The sequence below is a fragment of the Macrobrachium nipponense genome, chromosome 38, assembly GCF_015104395.2.
Source record: "Macrobrachium nipponense isolate FS-2020 chromosome 38, ASM1510439v2, whole genome shotgun sequence".
Lineage (NCBI taxonomy): Eukaryota > Metazoa > Arthropoda > Malacostraca > Decapoda > Palaemonidae > Macrobrachium > Macrobrachium nipponense.
The window spans coordinates 17905380-17929863 of record NC_061098.1 but is presented as its reverse complement, the minus strand read 5'-3'; the positions used below and the strand labels follow the sequence as shown (position 1 = coordinate 17929863).

General features: G+C 38.7%; 1 protein-coding gene across 2 annotated transcripts in view; it reads right to left on the bottom strand.

The window, feature by feature from the left end:
- LOC135209685 (transcriptional coactivator YAP1-like) overlaps positions 1–24484 on the bottom strand; it is a 233731-nt gene that overhangs the window by 107048 nt on the left and 102199 nt on the right. The gene's annotated exons all lie outside the window — the stretch shown is intronic.

Sequence of the window (24484 nt, the reverse complement as noted above, 5' to 3'; positions counted from 1 at the left end):
GATATGTTAGATGATAACAGTAATAGCAGCAGTAAAAATTCGAAAAGAATTAACAGGAACTAGGCGTTTATTTTTATCAGCTTTGAGAAGTTTTAGCTCATGAAAGTTGCTGGCAAAGTTGTACCCGTGGTTTATAAACAGTGTAAGTTGTCAACAGAGGGACTGCTAACCCATGCCACCCTTTGACTCCAAACATGTGGCTACGGATCGCATAATACTGCAACCAGATTATAATATCGACAATAGTAATATGCCCCCTGATATCAAAACTGAATGGAGGAACGAATTCGAACGTGTTCCAATATAGTTGTCTACGTAAACCAAACCTGTGGTGAATTCGCCGAGACAAATAATAATAATAATAATAATAATAATAATAATAATAATAATAATAATAATAATGTGAGTATGAAGAAACTGGAAAATGCAACTAAAAAGCCTGCGAGAATTGGGAAACAGACATTACGGAACAAAATTAAGAAATGGAAAAGCGAAAAGTGGGAAAAGTCTGAAACGTCAAATAAGGTGGAACTAAAACCTAATAGTGGGAAAAGTCAGAAAAATCAAACTAGGTGGAATTACAAATGTAATATGTATATGATCACACGAAGGCAAAAACCGAAGACAACAGTAATACCGAGGAATGTAATAAGAGTAAAAGGGGCGATGACAAAGTAATAAAATATTCAAGAAAAAAATTACAATATCGCAAATAAGCAAGTACAGCTTTGCCAAAACCAATGGGGCAAACCCTGCGACCCTCTCTCTCTCTCTCTCTCTCTCTCTCTCTCTCTCTCTCTCTCTCTCTCTCTCTCCCCTTCCCACTACTACCTCAGTCCTCATCCTACTCTTCCCAATGTCTTCCAAACAGAAAGGAAGGTCGAACGTGGGTCGTCCTTCCTGTAGAGGTCGTCGCACCCGTGTTCCTTCCTTGATTATGTACACACCGACAGACCTCTTGTATCCAGGTCCTGGGAAGCGAGTGGATGTGATTGCGTATTAGTAATACACAGACATGAAACTTTCGCAAACACACACAGGGCTATTGTTTATGCCCAGCCATGCAAAGTTACCTCCCGCTGTGCATAATCCATCTGTCACTTCATAACCATAATTTGATTTGATTTGTTTGTTTAAAGTTGGGACTGATGACTCGTCGCTGGAGGCGTTTGGTTCTCCAGTTTCTAGTTTTCCTTGCTGTATTGAGAAGTTAAAGCCTCAAACCGATCAATTTCTTACTCATAACTTAATGATCGACAAAAACAGTAATACGATAAAGAATAATATCTTTTACGAACTGCATGACATTCTTAACATCATTATTATTAATCAACTTGAAAATTCTTCTAGGGAAACGCAAGTATGATATTGCCTTTAAGGCTAATTCCTCTGTCTTTGGGTAATTAATTAATCAATTACCTCTCGATGCCTCACCTTCTGTCCAAGATTGAACTTGTGACTCATTTGAATAAGCAATGCTGCGTTTAGCGAAAGAATAAGTGATGCAAATCGGGAATTTCAGAGCTCGAAAGTAAATAAAACACCTGGTCCGCTGATAAAGTGGTTCGTGTCGTGGCATACCACTCAGAAGTGGCGGGTTCGCGTTTCCCCCACGGAGATGTAAAATCACCGACTCTGTATCATGATCAATTACTGCTGCAGTGTAGGGTCTGAGGTGGGAGGTTGAAACCATCATTCTTTGGGAGCTTGAATTTCAAGTGAATGGCCCCTTTGGTGTGCTTGTTCCATGTGAATAGGTTTCATCTACTGAAGAAATAATAATAATCAAACCGAGTAACGGAGTTGAGTTGAATACGTGTATAGAATTTAGGCCAAAGGCCAAGCACTGGGAACTATGAGGTTATTCAGCGCTGAAATGGAAATTCACGGTAAAAGGTCTGAGAGGTGTAACAGGAGGAAAACCTCAAAGCAGCAGCACTATGAATCAACTGTTAGGAGAGGATGGAAAGTACGATGAAGAAAGAGAACATAAAAAGGAGGTACAAGTGATTCCAGCTTGGGGCCGAAGGCACGCTGCAAAGAACCTTAAGTAATGCCTACAGTGCACCGCATGAGTTCCTCTACCGGCACTGCACCCCCCTACGGAGAATCGAGTCATGGAAGGGCAGCTCATCTCCAGAGCCAATAGCCAAGAGCACACGCAATACTATGGCTGTATTTCAAGGGAATAATATCCTCCCTTGGAGTGACTCCAATAACATTAACATCTCGGGCCCTCAGGGTTATGCATGGGTCCACTTACCCTGGGCTTACAGACGTTGCACCCTGCACCCTGACCTTGCACTTAGCAGCTAATGGAGGACACTGGCCGACCCAGGAAGGAACCAACAGAGCAGAGCTGTTGTGTGTCCTTCGACAATGACGAATACAAATGATCAACATTTGCCTTTACCTCAAAAAACATATGCTCATCACGCCACAGATATAAATAACTGTTGTATATCTGTTTCCTAATTAGCTACCGATTTCGCTTGGACGTTTTGCTGTTTATCCCTACTTAGACGACGGTAGTCAATTCAACGGAAAATTTCCATAATCTCTATTGAGTTGTGTTTACCAACTCGCAACAGGCATCCTCCCCAAAAAATATGATCAACAAATAGGACACTGTAACAAGTTTTCCTTTCTAGGATATTTATAAACGTATTATGCTGCACAAGACATAATAAACGCATTTCAACAGGCATATTATGTGTAATTCTCTACAATGATTTCTTCGGAAGACTTAAAAGAGATGATTTTATCAGCAATGACTAACAGACCACAATAGGTCATATTGTTCACATATTACTCAACTGCACGAGGGCTTTACTTTCTCGTCTTTTGGCTTGTCTCCTTCCTTTTTACTCATCCTTCCACGAAATCAGTTCCTCATACTCCCCCTCCACAACTTCCTCCCCTTCCTCCTCCTCTCAGCAACCCCCCCCCTCCCCCCCGGGCCACTCTATTGCCCGCTCTAGCCAATATAGCTGATTCGGTCATTACCTGGGGGATCTTCCGAAAATCACTGGCTTCCGTACCAGGATCTTCTTTTTCTTTTCCTTCTTTCCTTTCTTCCTTCTCGCTCTGAGCGAAAGCATGAAACGAGTCTCTTCCTACGACGAAAAGCAAGAAGAATAATAATAAGAACAATCAGTTCAACATCATTAGCGCCTAAGGTGCGGGCTAGAATAAACACAGCTCGTTACTTACATTCGAACGTTCGAATGATCGGGAAAAAGCTGAAAGCTTAACCAGTCAGGAAATGAGAAGGATTACATATACCTAGTTATTCGGTCGCAGGCCAGACATTTATTTCTGAAAAACGACCGAACGAATATGAAATAACAAGGCGAGGCAAAGAGCGGATGGGGAAGACGGAGGGAAGAAGAGGTGAAGGGGGAGGCGGGGTGGCAGATAAAGACAGACAGAGGAGGGGAGGGGAGATAAAGACATAAGAGGGGGCGAAGGGGTGAGAGGAGGGGGGGAGGAGTCTTGACACCGGAACAGCCAGACCCCGCAAGGCCATATGTGCGCCGATGTACGTATATACCATCACTTCCCTGTATGTAGAGATTCGCCCGTCCCAAAAACACACGTGGGCCCAGGGCTGAATGTGTCAATGTGTCTGCGCTGTCTGCTAGAACTGATTTCTTCACGTTTTCAATGCCTGAATTATCAACTTATGCCGTCAACGAAACCCAGCAATGCCTATCTATTGCAATGCCTCTACTAAGTTTGTATATTCCACGTATATTATGATTATTATTACAACATACTATATAAAAGCACAGGTAAACGGACAGAAGGAAAATACTTAATCAAAACCCAGGCAAAGTGCATCTACTGTAATGCCTCTACTTTGTATATTCCCTGTATATGGCCCTGAGCTGCAATAAAGTTTATTATTATTATTATTAATATATAGAGATATATGGATACAAGAAAAACATTACATAACGTAGCGATAGCGGGAAAGAAATACCTAACAGGGAAACCCCAGTAGGCTGGTGGGAGTCACATGGTGTCCACAGATAAGGAACTCGCTCAGCATAATGCAACATGACGATTTTCTAGAGTATTGCGTCATATGTAGCCCCTGGATTGCTATTACGGCTGAATTAAAGACTTGCTTGCATCGCGATTGCTCGCGCAATTGTGCAATTCCTTTGCCAAGACGCCTTCCGTGGGAAACTCGTACACAAAGTGAGGGAAAGATTTATAATAATAATAATAATAATAATAATAATAATAATAATAATAATAATAATAATAATAATAATATACAATCTTGAAGCCCAGTCGAATAGGACGACTGAGATAGAAAAAAACAATAATAATAATAATATAATAATAATAATAATAATAATAATAATAATAATAATAATAATAGAGACTGAAGTAGCTCTCCAGGGGTCATGCAGAAGAGTGTGATCCTAGAAACGGTGCACACAGTAAGAAAAGTGATGGAATCCTAAGGAGGCAGGATGCAACCCGGGAACCCACACTATAAATACCACCAGTCGAATTGGAGGACTGTGATACACCGAAAAAAAAAAAAAATAATAATAATAATAACGGGCAGAGTTTTCCGTGTAGAAAATGATGACAATGATTGCAGGTTCCACAATAATATAGTATGTGAGTATATGGTCTTCAATGGATATTAAAAATTTTCGAACCAAGTACAAGGTTCGAAAGCTTTTAATATCCATTAAAGACCATATACTCACACACTATATAATTGTGGACCTGCAACCAATAATAATAATAATATGCAACCCGGATCCCCACTCTATAAAAATCACCCAATCGAATAGGACGACTGAGATAGACCAAATAAAATAATAATAATAATAATAATAATAATAATAATAATAATAATAATAATAATAATAATAATAATAATAATAATAATAATAATAATAATAATAATATGAGGAGTGGGTTAGGTCGTCAATAGACTTAAGTCAAGTTAAGCAACATTGGGGCTGGTCAGTCGTTGGATGGGTGACCGCTCTCCTCCGGCGTTGATTCCTTGGGAAAGGATCTTTACCATAATTTCCTCAGTCTACTCAGCTGTAAATGAGTACCTATCCCTGATGGGGTAGGGTCCAGCTATGGGTTAAATAGCAAAACTCAGCAATGATGGAAAGAAATGATGGAATAAACGACAACGACGTAAATGGAACCTCTGGCAACAGAGGAGCTTCGTCCGGCAACCAGGTATTCAACCCAATTGTAGGGGAAGACGGTCAGGTACTTGGAGGTCGTCATCCAGCAACTGATCACCACAACGACAGTAATCAACAGCCTGAGATTGGAGCTACAGAGGCAAAAAGGAAGAAATGGACAAGAGAAGAAAATAAGGAAATATGGAGATGCTACATCAGAAGCAACCCGGACGGAGAGAGGATATAGAAGAAGATTGGTCAACATCTGGAATGAGAGGAATAACACCCCCCAAACAGAGCAGAGGCTGGCAGACCAAGTAAGGAACATAAAGAAAAAGAACTGGCTCTCCCCAACAGAAAGAGAAGAACTGGAAAGGGAAATGTCACACGACAACGAATTACACGAAGACGAACTGAGAGACGATGCCACAGAAGACGACAGGGAGGATGAGGTATCAAACAACGACACACGAAGAAACACCGACGAAGTAACAGAGAGGACGGAATGGGTAGAAAAGATTAGACAATGGATGGAGCCAGATACAGAGAGAACAAAGATCCCTCCATGAAAGCCTACAAACACCAAGAAATTAAGGGAGAAACAAGTGAGGTCAATGAAATAATGGGCCTAATACACACCACCAATATCACAGAAACAAATAACTTGACATATGCAGGAGCAAGATTAGTAGCAGAAACTGATGGGGATTCGAACACCAACACCACCGTCACAACAAAAACCCCCCCAACCCAACAGAAACCAAAAACAGCAACCTCCTTGGAAAAGGCGCTGGAAAAGCAAATCATGGTGATGAGATCTGACTTGAGTAAACTGAAAGAGATGGCAGAAAAAAGGCTAAGAAGCAAGAAAACAAGGGAGGAACTCAACGAGAAATACAAAGTACAAGAGAGGGGACTAAACAACACAATAGAAGATGTAAAACAGAGGCTTAAGACCAAAGCACATAAGATCCAACGGTACATGAACAGGAATAAAGGATACAACAGAACAAACTATTCGGAACCAACCAGAAAAGACTATACAGCCAACTAAGAGGTGAAGACAACCACCCAGAAATTCCTGAAGCCGAACAAGTAAGAGACTCTGGGAAACATAGGAGCAATCCGGTATCACACAACAAACATGCAACATGGCTCCAGGAAGAATCAAGGAAGGAAGAAAACAGGGAGAATAAAAACAAAGATTCACAGAGATCACGACAGACCACAGACACCAACTAAAGAAAATGCCAAACTGGAAAGCCCCAGGTCCCGATGAAGACCATGGATACTGGCTCAAAAACTTCAAGGCCCTACACACGAATAGCAGAACAACTCCAGCATTGTATCTCAAATCACCAAGCACCCAAATGGATGACCACAGGAAGAACATCCTTAGTACAAAAAGACAAGAGTAAGGGAAATATAGCCATAACTACAGGCCTATCACCTGCCTACCAATAATGTGGAAGTTACTAACAGGTATCATCAGTGAAAGGCTATACAGCTACCTAGAGGAGACAAACACCATCCACCAAGAAAGGCTGCAGAAGGAAGTGTAGGGGCACAAAAGACCAGCTCCTCATAGACAAAATGGTAATGAAGAACAGTAGGAGAAGGGAAACCAACCTAAGCATGGCATGGATAGACTATAAGAAAGCCTTCGACATGATACCACACACATGGCTAATAGAATGCCTGAAAAATATATGGGGCAGAGGAAAATACCATCAGCTTCCTCAAAAATACAATGCGCAACTGGAATACAATACTTACAAGCTCTGGAATAAGACTAGCAGAGGTTAAGTATCAGGAGAGGGATCTTCCAGGGCGACTCAGCAATGATGGAAAGAAATGATGGATAAACGACAACGACGTAAATGGAACCTCTGGCAACAGAGGAGCTTCGTCCGGCAACCAGGTATTCAACCCCCACTACTCTTCGTAGTAGCCATGATTCCCATGACAAAAGTACTACAGAAGATGGATGCCGGGTACCAACTCAAGAAAAGAGGCAACAAAATCAACCATCTGATGTTCATGGACGACATCAAGCTGTATGGTAAGAGCATCAAGGAAATAGATACCCTAATCCAGACTGTAAGGATTGTATCTGGGGACATCAGGATGGAGTTTGGAATAGAAAATCATGCGCCTTAGTTCAAACATACAAAAAGGCAAAGTAACGAGAACTGAAAGGGATTAAAGCTACCAGATGGAGCAACATCAAAACACATAGATGAGAACAGGATACAAATACCTGGGGAATAATGAAGGAAGGAGATATAAAATAAAACACCAAGAGATGAAGGACACGATCAGGGAAAGAATATATGCAGAGACTCAAGGCGATACTCAAGTCAAAACTCAATGCGGAAATATGATAAAAGCCATAAACACATGGGCAGTGCCAGTAATCAGATACAGCGCAGGAATAGTGGAATGGACGAAGGCAGAACTCCGCAGCATAGATCAGAAAACCAGGAAACAAATGACAAACACAAAGCACTACACCCAAGATCAAATACGGACAGACTATACATAACACGAAAGGAAGGAGGGAGAGAGGACTACTAAGTATAGAGGACTGCGTCAACATCGAAAACAGAGCACTGGGGCAATATCTGAAAACCAGTGAAGACGAGTTGGCTAAAGAGGCATGGGAAGAAGGACTAATAAAAGTAGACGAAAGACCCAGAAATATACAGAGACAGGAGAAAGACAGAAAGAACAGAGGACGGCACAACAAACCAATGCCACGGACAATACATGAGACAGACTAAAGAAAAGCCAGCGATGACAATTGGCAATGGCTACAGAGGGGGAGAGCTAAAGAAGGAAACTGAAGGAATGATAAACAGCGGCACAAGATCAGGCCCTAAGAACCAGATATGTTCAAAGTATGATAGATGGAAATAACATCTCTCATATGTAGGAAGTGCAATACGAAAAATGAAACCATAAACCACATAGCAAGTGAATGCCCGGCACTTGCACAGAACCAGTACAAAAAGAGGCATGATTCAGTGGCAAAAGCCCTCCACTGGAGCCTGTGCAAGAAACATCAGCTACCTTGCAGTAATAAGTGGTACGAGCACCAACCTGAAGGAGTGATAGAAAACGATCAGGCAAAGATCCTCTGGGACTATGGTATCAGAACGGATAGGGTGATACGTTGCAAACCAGACCAGACGTGACGTTGATTGACAAAGTCAAGAAGAAGTATCACTCATTGATGTCGCAATACCATGGGACACCAGAGTTGAAGAGAAAGAGAGGGAAAAATAAAAAAGGATAAGTATCAAGATCTGAAAATAGAAATAAGAAGGATATGGTATATGCCAGTGGAAATCGTACCCATAATCATAGGAGCACTAGGCACGATCCCAAGATCCCTGAAAAGGAATCTGGAAAAACTAGAGGCTGAAGTAGCTCCGGGCCTCATGCAGAGGAGTGTGATCCTAGAAACGGCACACATAGTAAGAAAAGTGATGGACTCCTAAGGAGGCAGGATGCAACCCGGAACCCACACTATAAATACCACCAGTCGAATTGGAGGACTGTGATAGAGCAAAAAAAAAAAAAAAAAAAAAAAAAAAAAAAAAAAAAAAAAAAAAAAAAAAAAAAAAAAAAATAATAATAATAATAATAAAATAATAATAATAATAATAATAATAATAATAATAATTCCCAACTCACAATATAAAAACAGACGCAGTCTACGTGCCCGTCTTCTAACATGTACATCGTATAGTCAAAAAGGAAAATGTGATGATGTCAAGCCTAAACGAATGCGATCATCTCCCTCTGTTGTCATATCTGCCACACTTTGTTCACGAAGTCTTGGCAAGGTGTGATTTAACGTATATACAGCCTCGCCCTCCTTCACTACATCGGAAACGTTTAAAGGAAGTGCATAACGAATACTTAAAACTCGTCAGGAGAGACCTTAAAGACCTTACAGCTCGTTCGGGTTCCCTCAGGTCCCTCAGTGTGAAGCACCTCGAATGTCTACCAGAGAATTGCTAATGCATCTTCCGTTATATTTTGCATCTTCCAATCTTGGATGGTCTGGGATGCAGAGAGAGAGAGAGAGAGAGAGAGAGAGAGAGAGAGAGAGAGAAGAGAGAGAGAGAGAGAGAGAGGTACGATGCTAACAAGAAATGATTTTTCGAAAGTTGCCAGAGCGAACGTTATCACTATCAGCAACCTTGAGTTGGGTCAGGCTGAATAAAGCTCCAGTCGCCTGGATGAATGAGAGGGATGCTTCAATTCCGAAGCTGGGAGAGGAAAAAGGGTTGATAAACAGGGCGGAACGCGAAAGAATGGTACACACTCACCAGGATATGTGGACGGCAGAAAGCTGCCTCTGCAACGACGTCTCCTGACCTTTTTGTTTTACGTAGATAACTACTAAGTGCAAAGGTTACGTTTAAAACTGCTGCCTAGGAAAACAGCCGCCTTCACACTATATATATATATATATATATATATATATATATATCATATATATATATATATATATCACTATAAAACTCCTTCTTGCATTCAGCTTGATAAGAGTGGTGGAAGTGAGTCCACCGAAACATAGTATTTAGGCTTTAAACCAGAGTGTTTAATGGACTTTTATACTTGATATATATATATATATATATATATATATATATATATATATACATACATATATATATATATATATATATATATATATATATAATACCAGAAAATGCATTTGTACAAGTAGATGTATATGTATGTTCTGTATATGTTGTATAATTTATAAGTATATAATTAGTACATAAATTCATTTTCAAACTACGTATAACAAAAACTATTGCCCCAACATTTATTTATTTATTTTTCGGGGGGGGGGGGGGGGGGGGGAAATGGGGGGGGGGGGGAAATAGGTATAAAGCAAGGACCCCAGTTACCCGTCACACTAGTCTTTGCACGAGAGGTAACGGTGTAAATCAAGTAGCTTCCTCAAAATAATGAACGTCAAGTATTTAACCACTTATGTCTAAACAATGAATCATAAACAAAATTAGCAGTAATAAATGAATAAATCTGTACGGTTCCACATATCACCATCAAAAATAAGCCCGAACAACTGTTCAGCAGCATTATGGCAGACAAATTTGTTTTTGATTTACATATAATGCCTACAGTGCATCGCATGAGGTCCACATCCTTAGACCGAAAAAAAAAAAGCTATAGAGAAAGAATGTAAGTTCGGCATTACCATATTTAAAAAAATCAAACCACAATCAAAACATTTTACTTGACAAATTCCCATCACCATGAACACAATTCCTTGTGTACTCCCTATATCTAATATCGACTGACACGACATGATTAGGTTCGTCGTGGTCAACACAAACGGTCGACAGCCAAGGAAACGAGAGCTCAGTCTTATCTCAGCCATATTTCACAGCATCTCAGCCATTCTCCCGCCCACAGACAGCGTCTTCTGTTGTCCTTTTAAGGTTACAAATTAAATCTAGCTTACTTTTACACAGAGAGAGAGAGAGAGAGAGAGAGAGAAGAGTATTCTAATATCCTTTAAAGTTACTTTTACAGGAAGAGAGAGAGAGAGAGAGAGAGAGAGAGAGAGAGTCCTCACGCTTCTTTGGCAGGTAAAGAAAAATCACAAAAACAATTACAAAAACACCGACGACAGAATAATATAATCTGGAGAACGACAGCACGTGAAGATGCCTGAAGAGAGCGTGCCCAAGAGTTTAAAAGGACGCGAGAGGGGTATACTATAGGGTAAGGGGCATCTTACGGCGGAGGGAAGGGAAAATGACTCTTGAATCCTTGGAGGGTGGGAGGAGGAGGGAGGAGGAAGACTCGCTCATTCCGACATCCATCTCAAGCAGGCATTTCATGCCACCCTCGCACCCACGCACCAAATTACTCATGCAAGCAGCAGCAAGCAAGCAAGCAGGCACAGCAGAGGAGGCAGCGAGCGACAGCAGCAGAAGCAGAAGCACCGCCCTCAATCATCAGACACATTATTAAACACATTGAAAGGTATGAGGCTTGACGGGGCATGCGGGCATGTGTGCGCACGATCGCGAATAAAAACGCCAATTCCTTGTCGATGACCCACATCATCAAGAGGCTGCTACTAAATGGGATGAAATGGATGAAATGTCGAGGAAAGTTGGCCGTAACTCTGGCCCTCACAAAAGCAGTGCCACGTCTCCTCTGCGCAGGCGCCGCGGCACCGCTGGCGATAAGGCTCACTAGATTTGCACTGCGCTGATGATAATACTCGCTGAAGTTTCATTGCACTAATGATAATACTAAATTTGGAATGCACTGATGATAACACTAACTAAATCTGCACTGCGCTAATGATAATATATACTAAATTTGCATTGCACTGATGATAATACTAACTAAATTTCCACTGCACTAATGATAATACTAAATTTGCACTGTGCTAATGATAATACTAACCAAATTTGCATTGCGCGGATGATATCACTGTATCGTCCAATCGTACTGCACTGATGATAATACTAACTAAATTTCCACTGCACTGATGATACTGATACCTAAAATTGCACTGCAGTGATAATAAATGAATTTATATTGCACTGATGATACTACTAACTAAATTTGCACTGCACTGGTGATAATGCTACGTTTGCACTGAGGTTAGATCTAATCATTCTTTCCATACCACTCCAGTATTTCGTGGGGACTCCCATGGCGAATTACCTGTGGACTTTTGCCCACAATGAATAAAAGGAAGCAGCCTGGAAACACCTGGAAGAACCTGGAAGGAACCTATATAGAGGCCAACCAATTCAAAAATGAAACGAGAGTTAGGAAAGGAGAAGTTAAAAGTTCAGTATATCTTACTAATTTAACCAGACCACTGAGTTGATTACCAGCTGTCCTAAGGCTGCTCCGAAGGATTATTTTCTTTTTTTACTCACGGGGCTAGAAACCAACTGGTGACTTAGCAACGGGACCTACAGCATATTGTGGGATCCGAACCAAACTGTATCGAGAAATAAATTTCTAATCACCAGAAATAAATTCCTCCGATTCCCAATTGACGGGAGCAGGGAGCGAACTCGGGCTACCAGATTGGTATGCGCGCATGCAACCGACTCGTCCAACGAGGAACTAGTGAAGAAGAAGTGAATAGGTTGTTCCTTATTTCTGGCCAAAAGCCGAACGACTGCCAATGTAGTGAACAATTCACGTTCACTGATAGACCTAACAGTTCATAAGTAAAAGAAAAGGCAATAAAATAATACAGCAATAAAATAATACAAAGTAAAATCTTATAAGCTTATTATTATGAACATTTCTAATACATCCTTTTATATCAACGCCCATGTCCTTTGAATTTGCGACGTCATTAGATACATCATTCCATCAACCCCTTCATAGTCTGAATTCAATTCTTTGTATCTTAAACCGACGAAAGTTGCAGGTGCAAGGGACTTAAAAAAAAATAAAAATAAACGAAGGGTGCTAATATATTTCCCCATTTCCTGACAGCGTAAAAACCACGCTAACAGGAAGAGACACAATTACAGAATAAGAAACAGAGGAAATGAAGAATTATCTAAACTTTTATTGCTGTCTTAAATCTCTACTTAATATATATGATATATATATATATATATATATATATATATATATATATATATATATATATATATATATATATATATATATATATACACGTACTAAGCTACAAATGTCCTTTAATATTTAATTCGCTCTACCTCGGAATTAATATATTTTCATACATGTTAACTGAAGGGGAATATTTAGTGATAATTAATTTCGTCGGCTCCCGGGCGCGAAGCTATATATATAATATATATATATATATATATATATATATATATATATATATATATATATATATATATATATATACACACCGATATACACAGAATAAGGACTGATACCTTTTACAGATGGATTAAGACAACACCAGTAATTCTGAGATGTGGCTTTAATTTAAACAGCTGTCAATTGACTGTCGATGGTCGCAGCCAGCTAGGGCAGAAGGAGAGAGAGAGAGAGAGAGAGAGAGAAGAGAGAGAACGCCAAACGTAAGTGCTCACTGCCTCATCAAAATGTAGAACGTCCATTAAAACGGGAAGGCCTCGACTTGGTAAATAACGCAAAAGATTTCCCCTCTCTCTCTCTCTCTCTCTCTCTCTCTCACACACACAGAAATATCCTTCCAATCCACCTACCAACAACATCCCAAATTCTACTCTCAGTCGGTCTCCTGTCTACACCAAAACTTCGACTGCAAGCGAAGGTGTGTGTGTGTGTGTGTGTGTGGTGTGTGTGTGTGTGTGTGTGTGTGTGGTGTGTGTGGTTGCAGGGAAAGGTCAAAATGGCCTGGGACTGGGTCAAAGGTCGCATGGGAGTGGGGAATATTGGCTAAGGGAAGGAACATTGAGAGAGAGAGAGAGAGAGAGAGAGAGAGAGAGAGAGAGAGAGAGAGAGAGAATTTCCCAGCAGGTGACGTGTGGAAAGTGTGGGAAAACGGGAGAGGGGAGGGGGAAGGGGAAAGATGGCCAGTGTTCACTGGACGACATAAAATATAAAGTGTCATGGGATAGGAGACGAAATAAATAAATCCTTCCAAGGGTGATTAATCCAGTCGAGATGACCATGCAAAAAAGATTCTAGGGAATCCTCTCTCTCTCTCTCTCTCTCTCTCTCTCTCTCTCTTCTCTCTCTCTCGTAGGACTACCAATCCCTAAAATCCATGGGACATTTAAAGCCAAACATAACAACCAGCGAATGTTCTTCAAGACCAACACAATGGATTAATCGACTCAATACCGTACGTAACCATAAATACTATAAAACTTTTATGCACAGATTTTTAACAATAAACCCCTGTAACCTTTACCATAAGGGTAATCACGATGAGAGCGGTGCATCACAACAAAAAATTTACCATTAAACTAATCATGATTATAATACGACATCAAGTCAACACTGCAGTTACGGTTCAGCACATTTCAATTTGCGGATGTAAATAACTCATTCCACACAGGCTATTACATCATCACTCATTCATTTCCTCTTTGTGAACCATCTGAAAGCAAAAAATTTAATTTTAAAAAATCGGAATTAAATCGAACGAATCGTTTTATTTAATTTATAAACAAATGTTTTTATTGTATTCAGTTCTGTAAACCACCTGAAAGCAAAAATATAATTCAAAAGTCGAAATTATATCAGACGAATCGTTTCATTAAATGTATAAACGAATGTATTTTATTGTATTCCTTTCTGTAAATCACCTGAAAGCAAAACTATCATTTTTAAAAATTGAAATTAAATCAAACGAGTCATTTTATTAAATCTATAAACAAATGATTTTATTGTATTCCTTTTTGTAAACAACCTGAAAGCAAAAATGTAGCTCAAAAAATCTAAATTAAATCAAACGAATCGTTTTATTAAATTTATAAGAAAAAAGTTTTAATGAACAACATCAACTGCAGTGGACGATTACAATGAACTAAAATACAAAGAGGAAGTCTCAGAAAATTAATGTATTGAACATTTAGCCTCCTGATACCTGTCGCTTTTCCTTCCTTCGTTCGTAACGGGTTAATACACCCTTCACCTTCATCCTGACTGCGGTTTTCGATTAAGCATTTCATTTTCAAGAAATTTCGAATAGCGTCACTGCTTTCCAAATACAGAGAGAGAGAGAGAGAGAGAGAGAGAGAGAGAGAGAGAGAGAGAGAGAGAGAGAGAGAGAGAGAGAGAGAGAGAGAATAGGTTACCATACTTTTGCCATGTCTAATCATTTTACTCAAAATTATCACAATATTATAGCACAATTTCATATCACGAATTATGCTGTGTGTGTGAGAGAGAGAGAGAGAGAGAGAGAAGAGAGAGAGAGAGAGAGAGAGAGAGAGAGAGAATTTGTTCCCACAATCACCTTGTCTAATCATTTTACTCTAAAACCTAAAATTGTCACAATATTATTGCACAATTTCATAGTACGGATTATACTATGAGAAACAATAAGTGTTATTTATACGCCATGTAGCAATTTTCACTTTAACGCAGTCCAATTAAATAATCAGATATAAATTAAATGACAGCGAGCAATGAACAGACTGCTAGTTATCAAAAAAATAACTTGAAACAGTAATATCATGGCTAACTTTAACCTTAAATTAAATATAAACTACTGAGGTTAGAGGGCTGCAATTTGGTACGTTTGATGATTGGAGGGTAGATAATCAACATAACAATTTGCAGCCCTCTAGCCTCTGTAGTTTTTAAGATCTGAGGGCGGAAAGAAAACGTGCGGACGGAAGGCAAAAGAAAACTGAAAAGGAACAAGAACAGCTCGTTGCAGGACACCAGATGTGACTTTGGCTGGTTTGGAAAATGCTCCATTAGCTGATACCTGAAGCGTTCGATCTGAGTGGAAACTGTGCATCCAACTTCCAACGTGTCCATCTATCCGTTAACTTTTGAGCTTAGTGCATAGCATGAAGTGGCCAACTGTGTCAAAAAGCTTGGCGCAGTCAACATAAATAGTTTAGAGAAATAAAGAGGGAATGCTTTTGTTCCAACCAATCAGACAAAGTAGTACGGCTTTTATGATAAGACTTAGCATCTGCACTTCTAAAATATTTCCTTTTTTTTTTTTTTTTTTTTTTCCTCTCTGGATTTTGGTCTAATGACGTGAGGTACAAAAATGTTTCCAATAATGCTTCTGAAGAAGAACTGAATATCACTCCCTAAATATACCACACTGGCTCCTCAGATCCTCAACGCAACGGTCAAATACTAGCCAACTGGCTCTTAGTTCCGCCATGCATTTCCAGGGACCAAAAAACTTTCGCGACGGCCCCTGGCGGCACGGCCGACCCACCCACCCAACCACACACACACACACACACACACGTTTCTAGACACTAAATATATTCATTACTCAACTTAGTGACTGTAGGTGGAAAAATCATCCACACACAACACACACACACTATATATATATATATATATATATATATATATATATATATATATATATATATTTTTGACTCACACAACTCAGGATCGAACCCAGCAGGCCTTTCAATTGAAAGACGAGACCGCGGCCAACCACGCCACATAATCGAAAGACCTGGGTTCTATCCTGATGTGAGCCGGAGATTTATATCTGTTCCACTTTGTGATTGTGAGTTTGGTTATTTCTATATACATAACTAATATATATATTATATAATATATTATATATATATATATTAATATATATTATATATATATACACACGCATACGAGTATACACACTTGTGTACAAGATATGACACAGCGGACTAGATTGCCTAATGGAGGAGTACAATGGCAAACCTACCCCCAACATAAGCTTGCAAGATTCTTGGGAGAAGCAGAGACGTGCCTGAGAATAATGATCTACGTCTTTAAGTGCCAAATCTGCTGTTGGTCCACTCCGATTGTCCTCTGCAATATCATAGTATACTGGGCCGAGCCAATGTTCACGGCACTTGAACAAATAATATGATTGCCCGTAACCAGCCACGGGGCACCTCCTCGCCTTTGATGGCCACGTTTTCTCTTCTGCAATCCTATGGACACATTCACGTGGACTTACTTAAAAGCGGAAAATTTAACCTGTACAATTGAGGCCTTTTACTCTACCGTCATCACACCTATTAAACAAATATACAAATCGTGATATGCAAATCAATTATGTGACCCACAAATACTCGTTTACATATCAAATATGTGCCCACTAATGTACAAATCTAGTATGTGGCCCACAAATATACAAATCAATTATGTGGTCCGCTAAGGCATAAATCAAGTATGTGGCCCATAAATATACAAATCAATTGAGTGGTCCACAAATATACAAATCAATTTTGTGGCCCACTAATATACAAATCAAATATGTGTCCACAAATATACAAACCAAGTATGTGTCCACAAATATACAAATCAATTATGTGGCCCACTAATAAACAAATCAAATGTGTCCACAAATATACAAACCAAGTATGTGTCCACAAATATACAAATCATTTATGTGTGCACGAGTATACAAGTCAATTACGTGGCTCACTAATATACAAACCAATTATCTGACTCATTAATATGCAAACCAACATTATGTGCATAAATATACTACAATTCGAGTATGCGTCTACAAAATCAACTTTGTATCCACAAACATTCAGATCAACAATTTGTCCAAATATACAAATAAGCAGCCTCTCACGGAGAAGAGCCTTTGGCAAAGACTGCTAACACGGCCAGGTTCATCCTCTGTAGAGTCTATAGATGCTTTGTCAAAAAGAAATACCAGTTTATATGAAAATTCACGTAGGTACCAACACACCCACAGGGTACCCGCAAACATTCACAACAAGCTGCGTTCCATGAAGACTTCTGCAAAGCACAGAATGGTCACTGACTTACTGACAACTAAAGAACGTCTCTAACTTGAAGCATAAAAATAGAGGAATAAAATAAATTATAAAAAGAACTCCGGAGGCCACTTTAACGCATTAAACCGCATGAGAAGTCACGTAACTCCATTCCCCAAAGGCGTCTAGCCTAATATCAGCTATCTTTGCCATGAGCCACCGATGCTATAATCTTTCACATTGAATATTCAACATGAAATCTTCAAAACCCCACAAAACAAAGCACCCAAGAGCATCCTTTAACAGAGGCATCGCCGATAATCATTACAATAATACAAGTAATATCAATATCAGTGATAACAGTAATCCACTTTTAATCAAATAAAAAAATGGCTTTATCACGAACCACAAAGAGCAAAACAGAGCACAGAGCACCCAAGAGAATCAATCCTGTAACAAGCGACATCACCAACCATCACTACAATAATAAAAGTAACATTAATATCGCTGATAACAGTAATCCAATGATTCTTTTGATAAATAAAAAAAAAATGGCTTGCATATGAAAGCCCATGTCGACACCTCACTTTCGTAAATCATTGCGTCATATGTCGACAGACAGACCACCATCACTCGACGCAAGCGCTTGCTTGCTATACAATGTTCTGATATAAAAAAAGTTTTATTTTTCTTTTCTACTCGTCTTACGACCAAGTCAATTCCATTACTTACATGAAGATAACTTCTATTTCTCGACAAGGCTTTACCGTATCAGGAGGACATATGGACGTGCTTTCGATAACTCAAAGTATGTTTAATTATCATTATTATTCAGAAGACGGAACCTGTTCATAAGGAACAAGCCCACCACAGGAGCCACTGACTTCAAATTCAACCTTCCTAAGAATGTGATGTTTATTAGGAAGAAAAAAGAGGAGGTAAAGGGTAAAACATAAAAGAAGACATCCCACTTATCAAAACAAGAAATTATAAACTAATAAATACATAAAACTGTATCAAAATGCAAGGAGAACAGTATTCGAGTAATAACGCATTGGATGTTCGCTAGAATTTTTCATTTATATTTATTTTTTTCGTTTTGTAAGGACCTCTGGAACTGAGAAGTACTGAGGATACGTATTGGGCAATACTAGATTCTTGAAGACTCAAAATCCCTTATTAGCCTGGTGAACACAGCAGCAGTGACAGCATGAACCATTTGCATAATATGTAATGCCCTCACTGCAAATACAAGAACACGACATTTAAATGGCGAGCAACCTCACAAGCAGAGAGAGAGAGAGAGTATCTCTCTTCGGACAAACATCTTCGAACGCACCAAGACCACGAGAGCTGGCTGTGCTTCTGCGCCATCATGCAGATCCGATATAGCGGGGTCGCTGCAAGTCTTACGTAGCAATTGAGAATTTCATCAGTGGCCAATTCGCAGACAATCTCGAATCATCACAATCACTCAGCCGTCGTCCGCCACCCTGTGCTGCCTTTCCTTTTCTGTTTCAACTCCTTTATGTCAACTCCGTTACGTCTCAGAGTTATTTTGGTCGAGTCTTCGGGCTCGTCAGTTAAATGACTGACTACTAAATGAGTGGTTTTTTTCGGTGGAATGCGTATTATTTGAACGCTGTGCTTATAATTATTATTATTATAATCTTTGAAGCATGTTGGTTTCTTATTTAGGAATCCTTTTTTTACCTCTCTCTCTCTCTCTATATATATATATATATATATATATATATATATATATATGTGTGTGTGTGTGTGTGTGTGTGTGTATTTTAATATATATATACTATATATATATATATATATATATATATATATATATATGTATATATATACAGACAGAATGAGCCAGGACCCACGACTTCTATTCAGTATCTGGGCGAAGAATGCATTTCGCAATCTGGATACGACTGAAATGTTATTATTACTCCTGTGAATTCAGCCTGACCATTGCCTTGACCAGATAACCGACTTGACAAGTAGTCACTGAAAGGTCGCGAACATTATTGCAAAAGTCACACAAGTCGCACGGAATCGAGCACGAGTCCCACGGAGCAGCAGATCAGAACAGACTGGTAGAGGAGAAAAAAAAAGGGGATCCTACCTCCAGCTTACTCGGGACGCATGCTTGCAAGATTTCCCCCTGATGCATAAGTTGCAAACATCATATTCCTAACATAACGTGGAGAGAGTGGTCTTCGTAATTAACACTCTTAATTAGTACTACTAATACTATCAAGGATCAAATCAAAAGGACACAAATTAAACACGTTCATATATATTATCAGTTATATAAGCGGAAACACAAAATAATGGAGCTGAAATATAGCCTCTAAATTCAGTGCAACAAATGAATGGAAACGTTCTCAAATCTAAAACCACCAATTAGCCAGTTACTATATTTCCTCATAAATAATTTTTCTGCATTGTTTACATGCACATTTATTATTATTATTATATATTAATTATTATTATTATTATCATTATTATTATTATTATTATTTACATTTTCATTCTAATAAACAAATCACAAATATCCTTAAAGTACCCGTTTCTCTCTCAATAACACCTCCCACCCCAACCCCACAGAACGTGACCACACAATTGGCCCTCCCTTCCTGCATTATCAGTCACTATCTGGCGGCGGTAGCGACTTCCCAGTACTCGGGCTAAGACCTGGCAGGTACAAGGCGAGGCGCCCCAGGGGGTATTTAAAAAAAAAAATTTAGACTGCAACAAAGTCGAAAATCCCGTAGAAATCTCATGGTTCCGGTGACCTTTCCGTATCGACATGACGTGGAGTCAACTTGTTTTTTTTTCTTTCTTACTTTCTTTTTTGTAATTCCCCTTACGCAACAATGTACTTGAATTTAGATGTACATCTGGTCTTCTGCGCGTAAATTCGTTTAACAAATAATGCACTTTGGATTGGCCTGAACACGTATAACACTCTGAACACGTATAATAATAAGTACGTTAGTAACGGACTAACATAGGAAACTAAAATTAAAATACTTCGAACTAGAAAATAACTGCAAAAAACTGCTAAGTGACAGAACCTCAAATTAAGAAGCCTACTTTTCTAAACCATCCTTACCAATACGACGCATCCATACAGCTTCCTGCAAAGCCTCTAAGCATAAAAATACCAATGAATAACGAGGCATGGGGTATGTCTTTTTTTTTTCCATTAAAATTAATGTCATACTCAATCTAGTACCTGAAGGTCGACTGTTTGTTTGTTTGGTGTTTTTACGTTGCATGGAACCAGACCCAACGGTTTTTCAGCAACAGAACCAACGGCTTTACGTGACTTCCGAACCACGTCGAGACAACTTCTGTCACTAGAAATACACATCTCTAGCCCCTCAATGGAATGCCCGAGAAACGATCTCGCGGCCATCGAGGTGCCAGGCCATTACCATACCGATCACGCCACTGAGGCGCTCTGAAGGTCGAGAATCCTTAAGGAAGTAGAGGACTTTCCGACCTTATAAGGACAACGCGCGTTACCTTTCTCTTACTGTCCCTTATAAAGGATATATTGACCGATATTGTTATGTCCCGAAAGTTATCTTTATTCATTTGCTTGAATGTGATAAAGGACGCTTACAAATCCGTTAATCCTTTCGCCCGGCGCTGATGACCTTTGCCCTTGCGACGCCAATGCATACATTTGCGTGTGTGAAACTCATCTAGCAATCCCGATAAACTTGAAAAAATATTGATTTTCATGACACGGGTTTAAAAAAACACTTAACTGCTGACAGGATACAACAAGGTCTAAGGAATACATCACAGCACCACATAATGCATCACATTACCCCATAACGATACCAGCACTCGTGTGCCATTAAGTGAGTACACCATGAGTGCTACACTCTTGTCAATACAACATGAAATAACTAGACCTGATGACCTTGCATACGGCGTTTAGGCAACATTATATCATCACTATCATAACTGCCATCCATTTCATCGACAACATCATAAGAGGTACTCCCTGAATATGATTGACTTAAGAGATTAAGAGACACTGGTATTTGGCTGACTAGATCGAATCATACAGGGAGGACTTCCCAGTCGTGATTAGTTGAAATGACAAACTGGTACAAATATCAAGGACTTATCCTAATGAAAATATAAATGTAAAAGAAATTCATTCTCTTGACGTCAGTTCTCACACACTTACGATTTGTCGGCAGACCACTAAGCAAACTTACCTGTAAAGAAAAAAAACAATTGGTTAATAACACAAATATAAACTTAAAGACAAAACTTAAAATATTTTAAGTACCGTACTAATAACTCATCAGAACAGAACATTAAACCGATATGATATTAGGGCCAATCATATTATACTTGTACACAGAACACTGAATTGGGAAAAAAAAAATATGGAAAACATTACATTAGACGGGATGATATATCTAGATCTTTTTACGATAAACGTGCAGAATATTTTCACATAAAAGAAGAAGGTTTTAATCTTTGGCGGTTATACATTATAAACTGTAATTACTAATATATATATATATATATATATATATATATATTATATATATATATATATATTATTATAATCACTTTAGCACGTGATTCGTTTATCACACATATCCACAGGTGGATATGTGATTATTTAATATATATATATTATATATATATATATATATATATATATATATATATATATATATATATTTATATAATTTCCTTGCGTTCATACACTTCATACGTATATACATACATATATAACTACAATACATATATATATATATCTATATATATAATATATATATATAATTATATATATATATATATCTTCCCTTGCGTTAATACACTTCATATATACATACATACATACATACATACATACATACATACACACACACACACACACATATATATATATATATATATATATATATTTATTTCCCTTGCGTTAATACACTTCTTGTTTTCATCTTGTTGAGAGAGAACAATCATAAAAAGAACTTTTGACAAGCACTTTCGATCTTCACCATATTCTGCAACTGAATTCACCCTCTCTGACAATGAGCGTCCAGTGTTTCCTTTCATTTGGTAACTCGGGCGCGCAGACCCGCCCCCCTCCAAGTTCAACCCTTGACGCCCTATGCCTTCGCTAAACCTGGCTCATTCCGTCACCCACAGATCGAAATAACTCCGAGTCTATTTCCATCCGAAAGGTGTGGCGCCAAAAGCGTCCCAAGACCTCACCTATGATAAAAAAAAAAAAAAAAGAAAAAAAAAAAAGTGGTAAGCAGCACGTGAATTCATTCCCCTTTTCATATCCCTTACCCCCCCATCCATAAACTCCTCTCCCTCCCTCCGCAGGGATGCCCAAGCCATACCCTCGGATCCAAACATTGCTCCCTCATTTCCTTACCGGAAGCTTAAAATTAGAATCCGTGAGGCACACCACCACAAAATGAAAGGAATTTTTGGCTCCTCTGGTCCTCATCGACGGCTCCCGACCCCCTGTCCCTTATCCCCATCATCTCTCTCTCTCTCTCTCTCTCTCTCTCTCTCTCTCTCTCTCTCTCTCTCTCTCCGCCAGGGTCATGACAATATCAAGAATTCTACATGCCCTTTTAGATAATTTTAAATATGTACATATATATATATATATATATATATATATATATATATATATATATATATATTATTTTCTTCAAGTAACACAACAAATTCGTTCTCCATATACGCATGTATACGCAAACCACTAATGAATGACAAACTTCAAACAAAAGGCAAATTTCACGCAGAATAAATGGAAATGATGACCAAATAACTACGGTAAGTCGTAATACCATCTTTCGGTTCTATATATCAATGACTCTTGGTCTATTAATCCGGCGATTACTCCTTGATCAATAACAGTCAAGAAAACGCTTGGATGTCACTGCAACATCTCTCGATTCTATAGAAAAGGCGTAATTTAGACTTGATATATTTTGTCACATGTTTAAGTCATCTTGCGAACGCAGTTTTCCTATACCAGTCACCTACCACATTTATGGGACCTTTCCACAAAGGTTTTGTCACTCCGAAGAATTTTACAGGTACAGTTATCCTTAAGTTGAGGACAATATCCATGTCCACATCACGAGTTCACGAGTTCGGCGGGAACGTTCCGTATTTCTAATAATAATAATAATAATAATAATAATAATAATAATAATAATAATAATAATAGTGTACTTAGGAAGCAGACCCTCTCTCAAGCATACTTTATTAAAAGTAATGGCTACTTCAGCAGCATTACACTTGTAGAGATTCTTCTCTATTTGCGAATAGCGGCTTTTTCCAGTGCTACTTAAAAACAGGCCAGTAGAGCGCCTATAGAGGTCATGGTAAAATACAGGGTCAAAGTAGGTGTATATATTTGAATTTTACAGATAAACTATGATACCATAGTCATCAAAGTCATTAACGATTCTCTCTCTCTCTCTCTCTATCTCTCTCTTCTCTCTCTCTCTCTCTCTCTCTCTCTCTCTCTCTCTTAAAGCGAGCTTTCGTCTGGAGCTGCCAGACATCCTCGGGTGAACTGGGAGCTGAGGGTGGACTGTTTAAGTAGCACTGAAAAAGCCGCTATTCGCAAATAGAGAAGAATCTCTACAAGTGTAATGCTGCTGAAGTAGCCATTACTTTTAATAAAATAATAATAATAATAATATTGTAAAAGAGAATGGCAGAATTAAGCGCGTTCATTTTATATCACCCAAAAACTTTGAGAAAGCCCGCTTGCGGTTATATTAATAATAATAATAATAATAATATAATAATAATAATAATAATTAATGGCTTTATTATATTTCCATGCCAAGTCAAATTTCTTTA